This window comes from Stegostoma tigrinum, chromosome 11, assembly GCF_030684315.1.
Source record: "Stegostoma tigrinum isolate sSteTig4 chromosome 11, sSteTig4.hap1, whole genome shotgun sequence".
NCBI classification, from domain to species: domain Eukaryota; kingdom Metazoa; phylum Chordata; class Chondrichthyes; order Orectolobiformes; family Stegostomatidae; genus Stegostoma; species Stegostoma tigrinum.
Window position 1 is genome coordinate 57,166,999 of NC_081364.1, and position 20,120 is coordinate 57,187,118.

A 20,120-nucleotide genomic window follows, 5' to 3' on the forward strand; every position below is an offset into this window, starting at 1 on the left:
CTCAGCATGGTCTCTGACCAGCCTTATCCAATCTGTTAAATGGAACATGGTTCTTCTAAAGTGAATCAATATATAGAACACATTGATTCTAAGTCGTCACATTTACTGAGAGTTGATAAAGCCCATCCCTGCTTCAGTTGCAATAAGGAGCATTAGCTTTGCCTTAATTAATTAGGATTAATTTTATCGCAAACTGAGAATATTAATCCCAGGAAGAAGATGCTACCAATAGAAAGGAACTTATTCGTTAAGTACTAAAGGTTATCCTTTTATTCATGAATCATTTCCATAAGGCACCCCAGATGCACAGTTTGTCTCAGAAGTATTTTCTAAGTCAACACTTATGGTGGCATATTTGCAACTAGTCCCTTGTGGCTTGAAAAAGACACTTTTATTTCTCCTTCATGATAACGGCCAATATGACAAAGATGTAGGATAAACACTGGAAAAGGGAACTTAACCATTTCTATGAATCACTACAAATGCTCTAAATATAGTCCAAAGACAAATCTGTCCTATTTGGAAAGCTGATCACAACAACAATCCTGAAGGAGATAAATTTTAAGCGTAATTAATTGTGATGTTAATGATAGTGGTCTAAAATCCATTGTTTAATCAGAGATTGATTAAATCTGTGGGTCAGTTTATTTATAACAATAAAACATATCATAAGTTATGAAGCAGATACAACAGAAAATCAATGGATTTTAGTCTAAGCACCTTGCAAACCCACAGCAAATTAAATGGTAGGAAGAGTCACGACATTGCATGCACACAGCACAAGAAGACCTAAAATGTGAGGTCTCTTAAAGGAAAGAAATATGAACAGCATTAAACAGCCTTGTTTGGTAGAGTTGGCCTCTCTTCAGTCTCAATGCAATGTAAAATGCTGTATTGTCCAGGTAGACCTGATGTTAATGTAAGTTGAAGAGTGGCTCTGAAATCACTACGGGGAACATTTTCTTCATGTGGAAAATCAAAGGGTTTTCATTTTATTAAACTGTTAAAGTAACTAAGAGCAGTTGAATTAAATGTGATGTTTCAGTTTTGCATAGAAGAAAATACACACTCAAATTATGACAGAACAATTGAATTAAAATAAGTGCTGCTTTTGAGATCAACATACAAGCCATGCCTGTGCGTCTACATCCAAGTTTATTTCATGGATTGACCTGTTAAATCTCAAAACATCTTTTAATTTCTCATGCAGACATGCAAGAAGGAAGATTAGGTCTTCATAAGGCAGACTAAAGTTTTCAAACAGTACGGACAGTGATTGTCAGTGCGATTTTCTAATGCATGTATTAGTAACTACATGATAACCTCTATTGAGCAAACAGATATGCATTGCAAGGACAGTCTTTATTTCTTACAAATATTCTTTGTGAATTCTAATGTATCTTCCCCCATCAGGTTTAATGGACAGGCAAATTCCAGAATCTGTTGAAGTTTAATATTATTTTCTGAAAGCAAAAATACACACCCGCATATGATGAAAATGCAGTAGTTATAATGAGTAATTCTGGACTTGAAATGCATGGCAATTTCACAAAGAAATAAGTCGACATATGTATGTCAGAGTTTTTCTTCTCATCTCTACACTGAAGATTTGAAATTGATGACTTCATCAGAAAGAAAGTAAAAATATATGTAGGGTGTACAGAATCAGTCAAGATTGTCAGCTGTATAATTTTCTGATTCCTTCAGCCACTCAGCTGAAGATTCAGTTTCTTAACCCATAAAAAATGTTTTGAAAAAGAATTTACATTGCCATATTGCTGTTTCCTATTAAACTTTGATCTTGTACATTTTAAGTAGCTCATTATAACAATCCACAAGAGATTGGGTAGAGCTATATGTAGAAATTGTCAGTAGTATGTATCACAACCTAGACAAGTGTGGGACAAGTGTAAACTCCAGTTTAGAAAGTGAGTGCTGGGACACGTAATCCAGTTGTAGTGTTAATTTGCTTCTCATTATTGTATGTACTTTTTATTCAGTCCAACAACGTAGCGTATAGTTTGCAAAGTCATTGAATACAAGTCACAAAGCACATATTTTCTGGAACAGTTTTTGAATGATTAAGACATTTGCTTCATCTCACTCTCCCTGTGCACTGGATTTTTATGTTCACAGGAGCCTCCTTGTATTTCATGTGAGTGCCAGCTTTATGCCTCATCTCTAGTCGTTAAATATGAACTGAGAATACTGCTGCATTTGCCAATGCATTTGATATATTGGCAGGGCCAGAGTCTTGTTCAGCTCAGTTAAAGGGAAATCCTTTTCCAGGGCATATCAGGGTAATGACACATTACTCTCTATGGTGACCATAGACCACTTGAGTAGGTATAGCAGGGGGATGGTGTTCGGAGGAAAGTTTAGGTTCCTGGTGGCATCTGCGTCCAACAAAGATTCACGAAGGCGGCGGCCCAATCCAAGACCTTGTGGCACCGGCAGTGGCTGTATCAGCAAGGGTGGGGACCTGAAATGTACTCATGCCAGAGTTTGAGTCAATGTAGTATCCATTGGCATTGGTGGCATTTGCATTGGCAGGACCCAACAAGGACTCATAGTGGCGAGGGCATCGGGAGAGGCCATAAAGAGTGGTGTTTTTCATTTCAATGGTGGCGGCCCAGCGAAATGGACCCAAACCTGGCCACCAGGCCCATGGCCCTCGGCACAGCACCCAACAAGAAGGATTATAAAGTTGAACTTTTTTTTTACATTTTTCAACCTTTGTAATTTATGTTTTGGTTCTGTTTTTATGTGTTTTAAGATACTGCTGGAGTTTGGCAACATTATACAGCACTTTTCACTGTATTTTGTAACAAAATACATGTGACAAATAAATCAAATCGTAGGTTTAATTATCTAGGCTCCTCGTTAATATGCCATACATTTGTGTTGGTCTTGTTGCCTGTGAAATATTATATACGGGCCCTTCAACCAGTTTGTTACTCATAAAATGTGTTTATCCTGATTCTCTTACCATATGAGACAAAAAAAGGACTGTGGTTCAAACTTAGAGAAATGACTCTTTCATAAGTCAACTTTTCCCAAACTTGGCTGATTGCATAATTCAGTTCACTGAGCCCCAATCGATAGGGTCCTCAGGGTCCTCAAGGTATTAGCGTGGGCCTTACACAAAGTCTTCACTGGCCACCTCGTGTCCTTTCATATACCACCTTTTCTCAGACCTTCTGGAATGTTCTCTGACTTTAGCCAGTGGGGTCACGGTGCAGGGGTTACAGCGCCCAATGAGGTTAGGCCAGGTCACCCTCGGTATACCTGTCCCCCTTCCAGGTCATGATTATTTAATGGTCTAAGAGTGTGGAGCTTTTAATCAGTTAAAATGATAGACAAGTCCCGATTGCATCATTGGAATACACCCACACCATTGTCCACACACAGGCAGGCATCTCTCTGATCTCCCAACAGCCTTACAAATTTCCAGACACATTAATATGGTACAACTTGGAAGTGCAACATGATCTGCTTCAATGTTAGCCCCAACTTGTACAATCTTCCAACTGGCTGCTTTAGGAAAGTTAAAATTAACACTTAAGATTTGCTTCCTAATATCTACCATTGGAACTGATCTTTCAAATAGTATTGCCGGACATGTTCCAGAAATTATAGTATTATTTAAACAATAATTAATGGAGGATACCTGAAATATAGATCTCAATAATTCCAGAATTTCTGAATTTTTTGCTTAGGAATGTGTGCATTGTTTTCTATTGATCATCCGTCTCTTCTCCAACAACATAAATCTCGATGGACTGTTATGAAAAACTGTTTTCTTTCCAATGACATTACCATATTAAAAGAATAGTTACAGTCAGCTGTATGATTTTGGAATATCTGTAGAATGGAAGATTCTCAAGTGAGATTCAACAAAAACTTGATTGAAGATTTAAATAACTAATTTGTTCTAGCATATAAACGTGTTATAAACATGCTGAAGAAGGGCCCCGACCCGAAACATCCTGGAGTGCAGGTTGCAGAGGGGAAAATTCCATAAAATTGCAACAGTGTGGAAGCAGGCCATTCTGCCAATCGAGTCCAGATTGACCCTTCAAAAAGCATCCCACCAAGACCCATCTCCCTACCCTATCCCTGTAACATTTCCCCCCAGCTAACCTACCTAACTTATACACCCCTGAACACCATGGGCAATTTAGCATGGCCAATCTACCTAACCTGCACATCTTTAGACTGTGGGAGGAAACCCACACAGACTCGGGGAGAATGTGCAAACTCTACACAGACAGTCACCCGAGGGTGGAATCAGACACAAATCCCTGGCTTTGGGAGGCAGCAGTGCTAGCCACTGAGCCACCTTGCCATCCACAATTCCTTGAGGAGGGAGGAAAAGAGGGAGCTCCTACAGAAGGTCCTTTCCAGAGAATACCACTCCTATGTAGGCCCTCATCCTTGTCTTAAGGCCACTGTCAACCTAACATTGCACATAGATACAAGTAGACAACATCAGTAAAATATTGCCGATTGTCCTTCGTGGATGAAGCAGAGAAGTTAAAGCAGCTCTGTTTATGGTGACAGGTTCATTTTTCCCTTCGCAAGATGTAAAGAGCAGATTCAGAGCGTTGGTGATTTTCTCACAATGGCTTGTTTCTTGATGGTGCAGGCTGCTACCAGTGACATTCACTTAACTCCATGGCCTCCCATCCCTGCTATCTCCTTCCCTCAATCTAAATGAGTAGTTTAAGTGGCTGGAGATGGTTTCCCAGTGGCAGGCTGGAAGTCTAGTGTTCTAGATAAGCCCAGGAGCTTGAGAAGCTCCCTTTACCTAGCTGTATAAAAACACACAGCCATATGACTGTGCTGTAATGGAATAACATCATGTCACTCTCACCTCTGTAATAATGGGATGGGGTAGGACATAGGAATAACAGTAAATGACAATGCATCACCACCCTGCTGCCCCAACTCCCATAGGCCAACATCTTAAGGCTACATTGGAAATCCACAGAAACACCAGTCAAAGAGGGAAGGGGCTGGTCTAAGGCCCCCATCTTCAATTGCAAAACAGCCAGCTCACTCATTGCCCTGCCATGGTCACTGATTGACAATGTGTTTTCTTGATATATGAAGCATCTTCCAAACAATACCCATTCACATTGCTGACACCTCCTCCAGCTCTACACCTCTCAGAGAGCTCCACATTCCTCCAGTAATTACCAAGTGCCTTCTCCAGAAAACTGGCAGATCAGTTTTTATGTTGTGTAAGAATAGTGGGTTTACTTTCCTTCTGTGGGTATTGAGCTTTGATGTTCTTCTGTTAAGAATACATTGGTAGCTTCTTGTGTGTCTGCCCACCACGGTAAACAAACTGTAAATGAAAAATTCTATAGTTTATCAAACCAACTTTCAACTGGAATCTTTTCCTAGCCCTATTTACTTCCCACCACCCTCGTCGTAATGCCTCATGCTTTGACTAAGCTTTGGATCATTCCCACTTTGGCTGGGTATCAAATGTTTTGTCTGATTACATTCTTGTGAATTACTCTAGGATTTACTGATACAGTTAGGGTAAGATCAGCGTAGCTCAAGCGAATTGCTCTCTTACCAGCAAGAGACATTGGGTTCTAAGGTGTAAGGCAAGGGGCTGGGCTTGAAAATACAACACCTTCATGACCACCTCAGTCGGTACAGGAAATGAACGCACACAGTTGGCATCATGCTGCATTGCAAACCAGCTGTCCAGCCAAATGAACTAACCAACACCCAATCAAGATGCTTGACAAATGTAGCTTGTTGTTTAGAATAGAATATCCTTTCCTGTCACATGCACTCAAGTACAGATATGCAGGAGTACAGTGAAAAGTTATACAGTGCCACCTCTCATGCCACCATCTTGGGTAAAAGTACCTGGATACAAATGTTAGATACAAAAGAGGAATAAAGAGAAAAGTAGTTACATTACTTTTACATTACAGTTTAAAGAATGAGCTAAAAGTAAGACATAGTTAAAGATTGATATTCCAGTTAGATAAAAGCAATTCAGATAAACATGACATGACAGCAGCTCAGCACAGGGATTTCCACATGAGGTTGACCACCTGTGCCAGGGCCCAATCCAACAACTGAATTCACTTCAAGCCTCCAGTCCAATCTTACCAGCTCCGAGCTACCCCAAGGTAAGTTCCAGGACTGCTTCCCCCAGTGCCAGTCTCTGCCTGCGACTGTCACCACGTGCCATCCGCTGCCCCACATTGGTCGCTGCGATGGGCCCCTCCATGCCGGCCCCTGCTCTCGCCTCCAGGCCTCACCAGTTCTCTGTTCCCTAATGCGGGAAGGAGAAATAAAAAAAGAAAGAGATAGGAAAAAGAGAAAGAACAGGCTGAGCAGAGGAGCTCTGGCTGGAGCATCTTACTCTGCCGTGCCATCTTGTCAGAAGTTGCTGTTAGTCATGTGTCCAATCAGTAGGTGGGTGACCATGGTTTTAATCTGAAAGTCAAACAACAGAAACCTATCCTGGTGAGGCCATCGTCTATGAAGTTGCTACTCAAAGATGGAAGAAGAAGGCTGAATACTGATTTTTGTTGCTTCACTTGTTCCCTGTTAACTTTAGTGTAAGTAAATTACAGCTCAATGAATGACAACAATTGACTGGATGACCTTGAGGATGAAGAAAAAAACTGAAAAAATTAACTTCTGAAAGGCACCAAAGCACAAGACATACATGGAAGGCACTGAACAAAGATGCTCAAGTTCCAGTCTGATGAAAAAGGAAAATTGGTTTGCATTCAAGCAAGAGACTGAAGTCAGCTTTAAAAAAAAACAGCGTTGGCAATCAACCAAAAGCACTGATTGAAGTGTGTGCGGAGCAGAAAAGAAAATGCAAAGAGGAATGAACGGAAAAGGAAATAATATGTTGGTATCATTTTAAAAGGTCAGAATAATCTGTTGTAATCTCAGTGAATGGAGGCAAATTGAAAAAGAACCTCACAAGACAACATTGTCATTTGACTGAAGAATACAGAGATTGGCACATTGAATTGAAAAAAAAAGAACACCATTAGCCTCACTAAATGGATTAAGGGGAGAATCAGAGGTTCTTGCAGTGGAAAAATTGGCCTTCAGATAAGATGCTGCAAGTTTGGCACACACTGACACACTCCCTCTTTAAGACTTTCCTTAAACTCACCCTTTTTGGTCAAACGTTTGACCACCCCCTTTGGAATCATAGGAAATTGAACCTGCTTGAGTGGGCAGCTGTCAATGACTGCCAGAGGTTTAAAAAAAAGAAAAGCTGGCATCTCTGGAAACAGTTGGCAATGCCACCAGGGGTCTGCTGTTGTCAAGCGCAGGGCAGGTGTGAGTACCTGAGAAGCCCCCCATGGGTGACATGATAAACTTAAACCAAATGCCAACTGACTGATATTTTAACGGTGGATTCTGGCTCTAAAGAGAAGTGCTAGAAATTGCAGGTTGAACAAAGCAAGAGGACAGCAAAGATTGATTCGTTCGTTCAACTCTCCCTTGGACTTCTGATCAGAGAGCAAGAGAAACACAGCAGCAGCTCTCTGCACAATTGCCATCCACTCCAGAGGACAGTGGGGCCTCTAGGTCACAGGAGCTGACTAAGCCCCAGTGCCTCAAGGAGACTGATGCTTTGGCATTCAGATCATTGCCAAACCTTACATTTTCCTGGACAAAGAGACCTCTTGCCAATGCCCCAAAGTGGCTATGCATGTTAACCTCACACCAGCCCTGATTTTATTTGCCTCCAGTTTCTTCCCAGGAATTGGCAAACATCTGCAGAATTTCACAGTCTGCTGTGCAGAAGCGTATCTCCTGGGTCATGACGGCTAGGGTTCATTTTTCTACTGAAGAGACCAATCAGAATGACAGGGGTCCTGGATTTGCTGATCTGCGTAGATTTCTTTACTTAAGTCAGGGAGTGCACATACACAGAAACCATTAATTCAACGCAATGTATCAGTGGTTGGAGTGGAATCACACCATTCATCTTCAGCTCAGATACAAGCCATTGGAAGAGCTGCAGCTTGGAGGTGCGCGATTCACAAACAATGTCATGGTGCCTCTATCCTGGCTCAGTCAAATTCGCCACAGATACTCACAACACAATGGATGCTTCCTTGGAAACAAAAGAGGTACCCTCTACAGATGTGGTTGCTTGAATCTGTGAAATTTCCTACATTGAGACACAGCAAAGGCACATAAGGTATGAAGAAGCCATATGAACTTAACAGTAGTCATGAAACAAGCCACAAGAATGTCAAAGTTGCAGTTCAGTTGTCTGGTCAGATGAATGGGATTCTTCTATATATATAGCAGCATGTGTGTACATACAGAAGTTTGTCTGTTTGTCTATTTGTGTGTGTGTGTGTGTGTGTGTGTGTGTGTGTGTGTGTGTGTGTGTGTGTGTGAAAGAGGATGTATGTGTGAATGAGTGTGAGACTGTGTGTGTGTGAGTGCGCGCGCGTGCGCATGTGAGAGTATACTTTACTGTGTGCATGTGAGAGTGTGTGTGCCTATGTGATTGGGAGCATGCATGTATGCACGTGTGTGTGTGTGTGTGTGTGTGTGTGTGTGTGTGTGTGTGTGTGTGTGTGCGCGCGCGCGTGTGCCTGAGTGTACGTGTGTGCCTGCACAAATGAAGGAGAAAAATGAGAAAGTGATGACTGCTGTATGTCTTTGGAAGTATAGGAATAAGGAAAGGGCCCACTGAATGACAATTAGAGTGTTGCAGATAAAGCAATGGTAAGCTAGCTGCCAGGGATGTCCAGAGTCGACTAAATATGACATCGAAGCCCTGCCAAATTAGCCATCAATGAGAATCAGGAAATTACCCTCCATTTATTATAGTCACAGCCAGCACATTTCCGCAGGAGGTTCTCAGGGTGGATATTTTCAAAGTAGCCTGTTGAGAGATATTACCACACACTTCTGGAGCATGTAGGACTTGAATCTGAGCATCCTGGCTCAGACATATAGAATGCTATGATTGCAGTGCAGGAGCCTTTCCTAGTTCCTCAGAGTAATGTCCTAACCTCAACAATCTTAAAGTTCTCATCACTGCCCTTTCCTCTGTCATAAATGGAGATGTTTACTGATGATTGCACAATGTTCAGCACCACTTGCAATTCCTTAGATACTGAAGCAGTCAATGTCCAAATGTAGCAAGATCTAGCTAATGTCCAGGTTTGGGTTGGTACATGGCAAATAATATTCATGCCATAGAAGCATGTTTAACAACATTACCATCACTGAATCTACCACTATGAACATTCTGTGGGGGGAGGGGATTATTTATTGGCCAGAAACCTAAGAAGACCAGCCCATTTAGTAATGCCACTGTGAGAACAGGTCAGAGACTGAGAATTTTGTGGTGAAAAATTCACCTTCCCACTCCCCAAAATCCAGCCATCATTGACAAAGTACAATCAGGAGAGTGATGGAATTCCATCCTCTTGCCTGGGTTAGTCCTTTGTCAACAACATTCAAGAAATCTGACACTTTCCAGGAGAAAAGCAGCTTACTTGCACCCACCAGCTTATGCATTCATGGACTTGACCACCCGTTTACGGTGGCAGCAATCTGTATCATAGGTAATGAATTACCCTGTCTCCTTCAAGACCACCAACCAAACTCTATGAACTAAAATGGCAAGGCCAGCAGAAACAATAGGAACTCCACCACCTCCAAGAGCTTCTCAAAGTCACGCATATTCTATGTTGGATTCATGGAGTTAGCTATCCCACAGTTGACCTTGAAATGTCAAATTGATTTTCTATTTGTCAGGAGACTCTATCATTCTTCCATAACACTAATTTGAAGAAGAACAGGCAAGCTATTCCACATGCAACATCACAAAAACAGATGGTATAATTGTTCTCAAATCATTGTTTTAGAAGCTCATTGTGGGCAAACGCCTGCTTCATTTCCTACATTGTAACAGTAACTGCATAGTAAATGACTAGTGGGCACAAACAGGACAAGATAAATGCTTGCCTTTTTCAAAAGAAAAATTGAACGCTTGCTCTTTATTTCATCTTGTGACATTTTCAGTTGTGCATCTCTGTTTTTCAATAAATGTTTATTTTTTTCCTCTTTTGTTACTGATTCCAACAATTCACAAGAAGAAATGTTAGAAAGTTGTGATTTTCTGAAGGGTGGCATGTGAATGGTACTTTCAATCACGGATATTCATTAATAAGCTCTTTTTCCATTCAACCTAATGTCACTGCATTTCACTAAGCATAATGGCCTTGAACATTTAGATGGTTATAGTGGCAGGCTTGCATCTAACATCTTTGCATAACATGCCACAATCAGCTGTTAATATCTCCATTCAAATAAGTGTTTGTTGGCAATTGCAATAATTTCTAGCTGATTATATCACTGCATACTTACAGTGCAATAAAGTTTCATCTTATTTTGTGTTATTAATGGAAATGCTGATTTTTAAAGTCACAATTGTCAGGTTATGTTTTTTTTTGAAAATGTACTTGATGCTATTTGTTCATTTTCCTGTGAATCTTCTGTTTTATTTGTCTAACCAGTCCTCTTTTTGGAGTTGTCAACATTCAGTCAGATGAAGTGTTGACTGCATTCCCAAAGCACTGGACTTTATCATTGCAAATCATCATTCAATATTTCTTGAGACCCAGGAAGCAATTTGTCCTAATTACAACCAACTGTTCTGAAGGAATGTTTCAAACCACAGCTTCTGTCATATCTCCCTGGAGTCCTTCTGATCAGATGTGAAGTAATAAGCAATTGGGAAGAAAGGAAACATTGCAGGCAGCTCTCATGCAAACAACAGAAAACAAACAGCACAGGAGACAGAAAAATACCAAGGGTGATTAAGCACAATACTGAGCCATTATGAAGCTTTGGTTAGCTTTTACTTTTATATCTAGTTCTGTTCACCATGCTTCAGGGAAGATGTAAGGGTCTTTGAGAAGCTACAGAGGTGGTCTACCAGAATGGCTCCACGAATGGCGGATTTTAGCTGGGTGGAGGAGGTAGAAATTGTTTTGTTCTTGGAGCAGAGTACTTTGAGGAAGAAATTTACAGAGGTTTACAACATTATGGCAGTTTTGTTTGTGGTAGACAAGGGAAAATGGTTCCTATAATCTGATAAAAACTGAAAGCACTGCGGATTCTGTAAATGAGGAAGTTGCTGGAAAAGCTCAGCAGGTCTGGCAGCATCTGTGAAGAAAAAATCAGAGTTAATGTTTCCGGCCGATGACCCTTCTTCAGGGCTCTGAGGAAGGTTCACTGGCCCTGAAACGTTAACTCCCATTATCTGATGATTCAAATACCTGGAATACAAATGTAAAGTTTTTTTTGGCAAGGGCTGGAAGGGGGAAATGTGGAAGATATGTTTTTAGTATTGAGGATTTGTAATGACAACTCTTTGCATTTAGGGTGGTGGAAGTAGGAATGATCAACAATTTCAAAAGTAGTTGGGCACTTGAAAGAAATATACATGCAGGGCCATGGGGTTAGAGCAGCTAATTGGGACTGACTGTTTTGTTCCAGGGAGCTGACACAGATCTGATGGTAAGAATGGCCTCCTCACTTGTTATAATCGTCTCACTGAATCTTTGCATACGAGTGAGGTTGGCTCTTTCTGGTTATCAGCTCCTGCCACGGGGCTGTAAAAGCTAGGGAACAGATTTTGCTATTAATCTTGTAATGTTATAACCCAGGCCTGTGGCCCTGTGAAATTGTCTCCCACAGGAAGCTGTTAGGGCCAGGTTGTTAGATATATTCAAGGGGAAGCTGGATGTGGCTCATGCAGCTAAAGGGAACAAGGGGTATGGAGAGAGAATGGGATTGGGATACTGTGATTGCATGATCAGCCGTCATCATATTGAATGGTGGTGCAGGTTCGAAGGGCCGAATGGCCTACTCCTGCAACTATTTTCTATGTTTCTATAACCCAAGTCAAGCTGGACTAAGTGGAAATGAAACCCACCACATACATGTAATTTACAACAACAACAACTTATATTTCTATGACAGCTTTAATGTAACCAAATATTCCAACATAGTTCATAGTGCCGAATGTGATTCTGAGGAGATATTAGGGTCAAATGCTCGAGACCTTAGTCAAAGGGCTAAGTCTTATTGAGCAATTCAAATGAGAGATTACGACTGAGAAGGAGTGAGCTGTAAGTCAGAACTTAGGACTTAACTATAAGATGGAATATAAGCACCAGGAGTGAAACAATTAAAATCAAGAATGCTCAAACATCCAGGAAAAGCTCTTAAAATAGCAGGAAGGATGAAATAATTCATTTATGGCTACAGCAACAGGTAAACATAGCTATGCTAGAGATAACATGGTGTAGAGCTGGATGAACACAGCAGGCCAAGCAGCATCAGAGGAGCAGGAAGGCTGACATTTCGTGCCTAGGCACTGAGAATAGGCGATAAAAAATCAGTCTCATTCAAAATAGTTTGGGTCCGTGACATCTGAACAGCTAGGATTAAACCTTACACTGATGTGGCAGCGTTTCAGAAGGAGAAAAGGATCTGAATATGAATGCATTTCTTTGACATTCATGCTAAATTACTACAGATAAGATAAAGAAATATGTAGGACGACAATTGCTTGGTAGAGGAATTAAAGAACACGTTTACAAAAGACAACTGAAATTAAGAGAAAGGGAAAGGCACATAATGGCCACAGAACAAAATCACTGATCTTGAGGGAAGATTTTCTTTGTCACCAAGTGTAGGGATGAGGTAAATCTACTGAATATTGCTCCTGGCAGTGTCCCCAGTATAACTGCAGAAACATTCAACAAGACCAATAATCAGGAGATCACATTGTCAATTGACCTGCAGTGTTTGGTTTACAGTAAATCTACTTTTTAAGTTGCATCATTCAGTATCATTCATCTTTAAAGTTTCCAATATAATGGGGCAGGCATACGCACTTGCTTGGATGTTTCCTTCACTGATCTCTTGCAGTGATGTCGCGGCAGCATTGTCTGGCCCAATCTGCCATTTGGAGCAAATGCAAGGAGACCGTTTGATTACACTCTAAACTACATCATGTTTTCTTAAATCTTTGAAATATAGTTTTGTGTAAAGAATATCTCTACCCAACATAGCATTCTTTTTCTGAAGCACGACATTGAAAACGGATTGATTACTTTTGCTCAGTGCAGATGCACTTCCTGGCCCTTTGAGCATGTTTTATTTATGGTGCTCCATTTGACAGAGCTATACAGTGGGTGAGGTAGAGAGGCCAGGTTAAAGTTGGTCAATGCTAGCGTATCTGCTGTCAGGGAAATGTCTTTCCTTACCATTCTGACATGTGAATAGTACAGGTATTTACTGTGGTGATTATACCGAGGTTCAGGAGGTGGACATCATAGACTATGAGTCAAAAAAAAAAGATGGAGAGAGAGCAAGCTAATGCGGCGAGTCTGGATGACTCTTCATCAGAGCTCTGATGAAGAGTCATCTAGACTCGATACATTAGCTTGCTTTCTCTCCATGGACGCTGCCCAACCCTGCTGTGATCTGCAACAAGTTTTGTTTCCAGTTCAGACTCCAGCATATGCAGTAATTTGCTCATCTAGGATATGAGTTCCCTGATTGGGGCTGTTAACCTGGTCCAATCAGAGAGCCCTGGCTGACAGACATAAGCAGGAGTGTCAGGGGTCCTGTTCACTCTGAGGGAGCTTGATCAGTGTCAAAGAATCAGCATGTATAAATAAAGGGCGACTTGATGTTGGGATATCAGCTTCTATGGAATTATTTCATTTACCATTAAAGAACCTAACTTTTCTATCTTCCAGCTGATTTTGAATCTCCGATTGCACCCCTTCTTCAACTTTCTATTCATTGAGACTGCAATGGCATGATTTTAGATCCCTGAGTATGACCTTTGATGAAATCTGCACAGTGTGGACACAGATTTTAAAATCATTTAAGATGGTTTCAGCCTTGTAATTTAGTTTTGCAGCCCCTGAGCATCACTCAAACATGACGTGACAGTAGTGAGTCTACTTCTGCTAAAGAAAGAATAACTATTTTCACTTTGGCAATGAAATGAGCAGTTTTAAAATGTTTTTGACACTAGAGCACAATCATTTAACATTGGCAACATGCTTAGGCTACACCGAGAGTGGTGAGTACAAGCTACAGTAGTGCTGACCAGTCGAACAATTTGTGCAAAGTGTATGCCCAGTAGAAAGCAGCATCATAGTGAATATATAGAAAGCTTTTGACAGCTCACTTCACTTTTTCCCTGAAGTGCCCCTGAGGAGGCCAAACATCCCCACTGACACATAGGAGACACCCTCCCCTCTGCTATTAACGGGAAAATAGTTGGAAAAATATTAATTGGCCAAGCCACCAAAATTCATTGTGAGACTTGACCAGGAAATACAGTCAAGGCATCAGAGACAGTGCACAACCCTCAAAACATCTTGGGTTGGCACGGTGCCTCAGTGGCTAGTCATGCTGCTTCACAGGGCCAGAGGCCTGGGTTCAATTCCACCCTCAGGCAACTGTCTGTGTGGAATTTGCACATTCTCCCTGTGTCTACGTGGGTTTCCTCCCACTGCCCAAAGATATGCAAGCTAGGTGAGCTGGTCATACTAAATTGGCTATAGTGTTCAGGGGTGTGTGGGTTTGGGGGATGGGTCTGGATGGGATGCTCTGAGGTTCGGTGTGGACTTGTTGGGCTGATGGGCCACACTGTAGGGGTTCTATGTATCTTGTCCACTCAAATCTGCAAGTGACGTTTGCCTTTCATGCAGCAGGGGCTGTATGCCCTATTTTGACTGATCAACCTTCTCAGAACATATTGAACAGGAGAGGAAGCAATTTTTAAACAATTGTAACAGACAGCCTAGAAGAAAAGACATTAGTGATCATGATCTAATTTAAATGGATGCAGTATTCCATTTATATTTAATTATTTTTTCTTTCTCACAAGTTATTTCATTTAGGATAGACAGATATGCAGCATACCTTACCAACATAGAACTTCTAATTTGATTTTCCAGTCAGGAAATATCCAAAAGAGGCTAATTCTAGTTTATACTCTTTGAACTTGGATTCGCTTCAAGTTATTTCATTTTAAGTGAGACAAATGCAGTTGGGGACACTGGGCCAAAAATTATATATTTTTGTTGGGCTAAGTGGGAGTAGTGTTGAGTTTTTATTTTCAAGGGCTTTTTTTTTGCTGTATCTTACTAAACACATCTCATTAAGTACTCACCCTTATGTCATCCATGATTCCAGCCACCCATTCCCATGTGCCATTCACAAAATAACTCACCATTCAGCAGGTATCCTCCTCAACAGTGCAATGGCACAGTAACCAAAATGTCACACTGCCCACAAAATATAAATGGCATGGTTGGGATGTCCCGTTATGGCTGTTCAGGACATCGGTTAGGCTAGTTTTGGATTATTGCTTTCAATTATGATCTCCCTGCTACATGAAAGATATTGTTAAACTTGAAAGGGTTCAGAAAAGATCTACAGGGATGTCGCCAGAGTTGGAGGTTAGGAGGCTAAATAGGCCAGCGCTATTTTCCCTGGAGCTTCAAAGGCTGAGGAGTAACTTTATTAAGGTTTATAAAATTGTGTTGGGCATGGATCGGGTGAATGGCCAAAGTTGTTTTCCCAGGGTAAGGGGAATCCAAAACTAAATGGCACAGGTTTAAGGTGAGAGGGGAAAGATTTAAAAGAGACTTAAGGGGAATTTTTTCACACAGAGGATGGTGTGTGTATGGAATGAGCTGCCAGAGGAAGTGGTGGAGGCTGATATGATTACAACATTTAAAAGGCATCTGGATGTCTACATTAATAGGAAGGGTTTAGAGGGAAATGGGCCAAATCCTTGTAAAGGGAACAAGATTAATTTAGGATATTTGGTCAGCATGGATGAGTTGGACCAAAAGGTCTCTTTCTGTGCTGTACAATTTTTTGACTTTATATACAAACTTATTCTGTCACCTTCGTTGTTGTTTAATCACCAGGCTACAGACAATACTTGTCATTAAGTATATCTCATCTGAAGACCTTCTCTTATTCCCCATTATTCTGTCCACAATTCCCATTGGCCACCAGTATCTTACTGTTCTTCAGTAGCTGACAGCCATATGCCGGCAGGCATTTGGATGAGCCCAAACGTGAGCTTTCGTTGACAGCCAGCCGAAAGAACAGAAAGGAAATGAACACAGGCTGCAGTTTGCATCTCCATTGTGAGACAAAGACTGGCAATGTGCCCTTGATAGCCCATGATGTTCTTCTGTACCCAGCTGACACCTCCTAGATCTGGGTGTCAGTCAGGCCCATTTTGCCATGAATCCAGGGCCAACGAGGTCTGTCTTACACAAGGAGAACTTGGCTCAGCTCAATGTCCTCATACTTCACCTTGGGTGACTGTTTCTGTTCCTATCTGCTCAGCATCTATCACATTGTCTTGTTCCCTGCTCCACATAAGCAGGATGATGGGATGTTGAGACACACTATGTTCAAACTACCCTGGAAGTCTCCAAGATGGTATGTGAGCTGTGGAACCGTATCTTTGGATAGCCCTATCACATTCTTCAGCATGTCCCCAGTCACAGTGCGTGCACCAACTTGGCGAGGATGTCCCACCAGTTGAGTGACCGACACATTACAATGAAACAGAGTGCCCCCTTCCCATCTCAGAACCACATTAACCATTCTACTTTCTGCTGCATCCAAGACAGTGCATCGTCATAATTAGGTGAATCACAATGCAATGATGATCCCCTTATCTTCACAAATGACAAGCCACTTTTGGCGAGCGTTCATCCACTTTTAAGTTAGTACCACTAACTCCCACATTACTGGATTGACAGAGCACCAATGGCCTGGTAGCAATCTTCCTTTGGCCAATATTTGATGCCGAAGCACATTCACTCTACATACATCGAGCATGTGCAAAGAAATGATTGCAAATGACATGCTGCTGGAGTTTGCAAATGGCTGCTTCGTGTATTTGCGCTTTTAATGTCCCAATATCCAGCTAACATGAGTCCCCAACTATTGTCCATCAAATTGATACTGACTCTGCCTACCCTAGGCCTTGCCTCAGCTGAATCATGAATCACATTGTACTTCTAGAGAATGGCAAATGAGACAGGAAACGATGCTCATGGTGACTACTGTCAACACCAGGCCCCACTTGGTCAGCAGGTAGCCCCCAGCCAAATCTCAGAGCCTCCAAATCCCCTTTTGCTTCCCACTACCCCGACAGGCCATTCCCACCCATGCACTCCATGTGGAGACCCAACACATTGATCATCACTCCCTGCTCCTGGACCCTGACATTATGACTTAATGATGTCCACTCTACTCCTCTGCACAGCTCTTGTGGAAGCCATTGCCAATAAAGCTCCCTCCATAAGCCTACCACACTGCCCAACCCTGTCTCCTCATACCTCCCCAATACATCTTGTGTTCCCCTGTCACCTCTCTCACCATCTGTTTTACTCTTCCAGACTTAAAACCCCCACCAGTGAATAATGATCTTGTTGTTGCTTCTACAGGATCCCCATGTACCTTCCTTCAGAACAGAGTCAGCCCTCAGACTTGAATGAGCAGAGCCCTGACCACTGAGTTTGCAGCTCCCCGACTGATGGTATGTGACTCCTCTGAGTGCCGCTACAGGACTGACTGTTCCCCATACCTCAGACAGTACTCAGACAGATCCTCCAGAGAGTCCCAAATGGATTACTAAGTCCCATGGCTGTGTGTGGACTGCTGGTACCCATGACCAACAGCATTCTGCCCACCCCTCCCTTGACCAGGACTCAGGACTAGCTCCTACTCACTTTCCGACAGGCCCATTTGGTTGAATAGGCATGCAGCACCTTTGCTGTCGCATGCTGTCGGTGTTAAACTTATATCTCAGTGTGCTGTCCAACAAAATGATTCCTCCCATCTCGGGACCATCTCACTAGCATGTGTAACAATCCATTTGGGCTGCATGTTTTTTCGTTTATTCGTTAACAGGATGAGGGAATCGCTGGCTAGGCAGAATTTATTGTCCACACCTAATTGTCCAGTTCAGAGTCAACCACATTGCTATGGGTCTGGAGTCACATGTAGACCAGACCAGGTAAGGATGGTAGTTTCTTTCCCTAAAGGGTATTAGTGAACCAGGTCGGTCATTCCAATAATTGATAATGGTTTCATGGTCATCATTAGATTCTTAATTTGTGCAAAAGGCCATGTCAATACAGCAGTACTGATAGACCCCATCTCAGCATGAAGTGCCAATGTGCTAACTGACATTGCATGGCAAGTTGTGGATGCTGTGAGCATGCAGATGGGTGCTGAGTGAACACAGGTTAAGAGATCAAATGAGCTGCCCAGAAATGGCTCTTGGTCCTAACTGCATGCTTGGTGTCCTTCCATTTAGACAGGCTGTCCCTGTGGCAGCTTTTTCGATATTAGTTGTTGTTTTGTCCCGAAATGCAGAACTGAGATTCCTAAATGGGTAGGAAAGGTGCATTGAAGGGGGTGGGCAAGTGTTGGATGCCAATGCTTATGGACATGGTGTGGGAATGGCTGGTGCCCATGGGCCACACAGCATGAGATGCTGATCGAACTCAGAGGTCCCTCAGAACAAGCTGAACTCACTCGGATTTCCACATCAGGAGTTGTCACTCCCTAGTCTGCTCATACTTTCGGTAAAATAGGAAATGGAATATTGATGAAGTAAGTTGGGGCATTTACAAGATATTTAATATGTTATGATTCCACTCTAATTGACAATTCTCTGCTCACTAATGGGAAACATGACCCACCACGTGGCAAAAGCAGGAAAAATTGTATGAGATACTTCTGACATCATGATGAGCCTTGCTGAATTTCTGCTGTTCTGTCACAAATTCCATCACAGGCCACATCACTCTGAACCCTACATAACTCTGCCCTTTAAGTGTGGACTTCCTTACGTACAGTCAGCAGAGCAATAGTTTCTCAAAATGCCTTTGGTGTTATGCAATGGGACAACAAGGACAAAGGCAAAATGCAGCTTCAACAGTTCCTCTCTCTACTGCGATGAATGGTCTTGTTTTTTTACCTACTTTAAACTGATTAAGGACTACACTGAAATAATGAATATCAAGCTTGAGCATTCTGTGTTACATACTTGTATCAATAAGCCACAAGACAATTTCAAGGCTTGTAAAATTGGGTGCCAAGCCACTCAAACAGTCCTTATGATTTGTTTCTGTTCTGGTGGCCGACAGTTCCAACTATTACAGAAAGGAAATACTGCAGATGCTGGAAATCTCAAAAAGGAAGAAAAATAAGAAGCCCTGGAAAACCTCAGCAGGTAAGGCAGTAACAATGGAAAATAACAGAGTCAGTCTGAAATGTTAACTCTGTTTCAATCTGCAGATGCTGCCTCATCTGTTGAGACTTTCCAACCCTTTTCTTCATTCTTCATTCCAAATGCTATATTTCATGTAATGTTATTCCACATCTCATGATTTTTTTATAAGGATCCAGGATTTTGCCCAGATAATCTATTTCTAAAAATTGCATCACTGTTGAGGGAAAATAGGAAGAATTATGTATTCATCCAAATGCCTTTTAAAATTTATTAATGCACCAGCCTCAACCACTTTGGCTGACAGCTCATACCAGATATGTTCCACCCTCTGTGTGTGAAAAATGTTGCTCCTCGGGTTCCCACGCATTCTTTCATGTTGGGGTGATGGAGTTGGAAGACTGTGGGCGTCACTTCCGGTCCAGCTATTTCCAGTTCAGCCCCAAAATGCTTACAATCAGCATCAGGATGTTGCCTGGTATGGAGGGCTACCTATGAAGAGAAGTTGAGTAGATTAGGATTATTTACATTAGAAAGACGGAGGTTGGGAGGGGACCTGATGGAGGTCTACAAAATCATGAGAGGTATTGACAGGGTGGATAGCAAGACTCTTTTTCCCAGAGTGGGGACTCAAATACTTGGGGTCACGATTTTGAGGTGAGAGGGGAAAAGTTTAAGGGAAATATGCGTGGAAAGCTCTTTACGCAGAGGGTGGTGGGTGCCTGGAACGTGTTGCCAGCAGAGGTGGTATAGGCGGGCACAATAGCGCCAATTA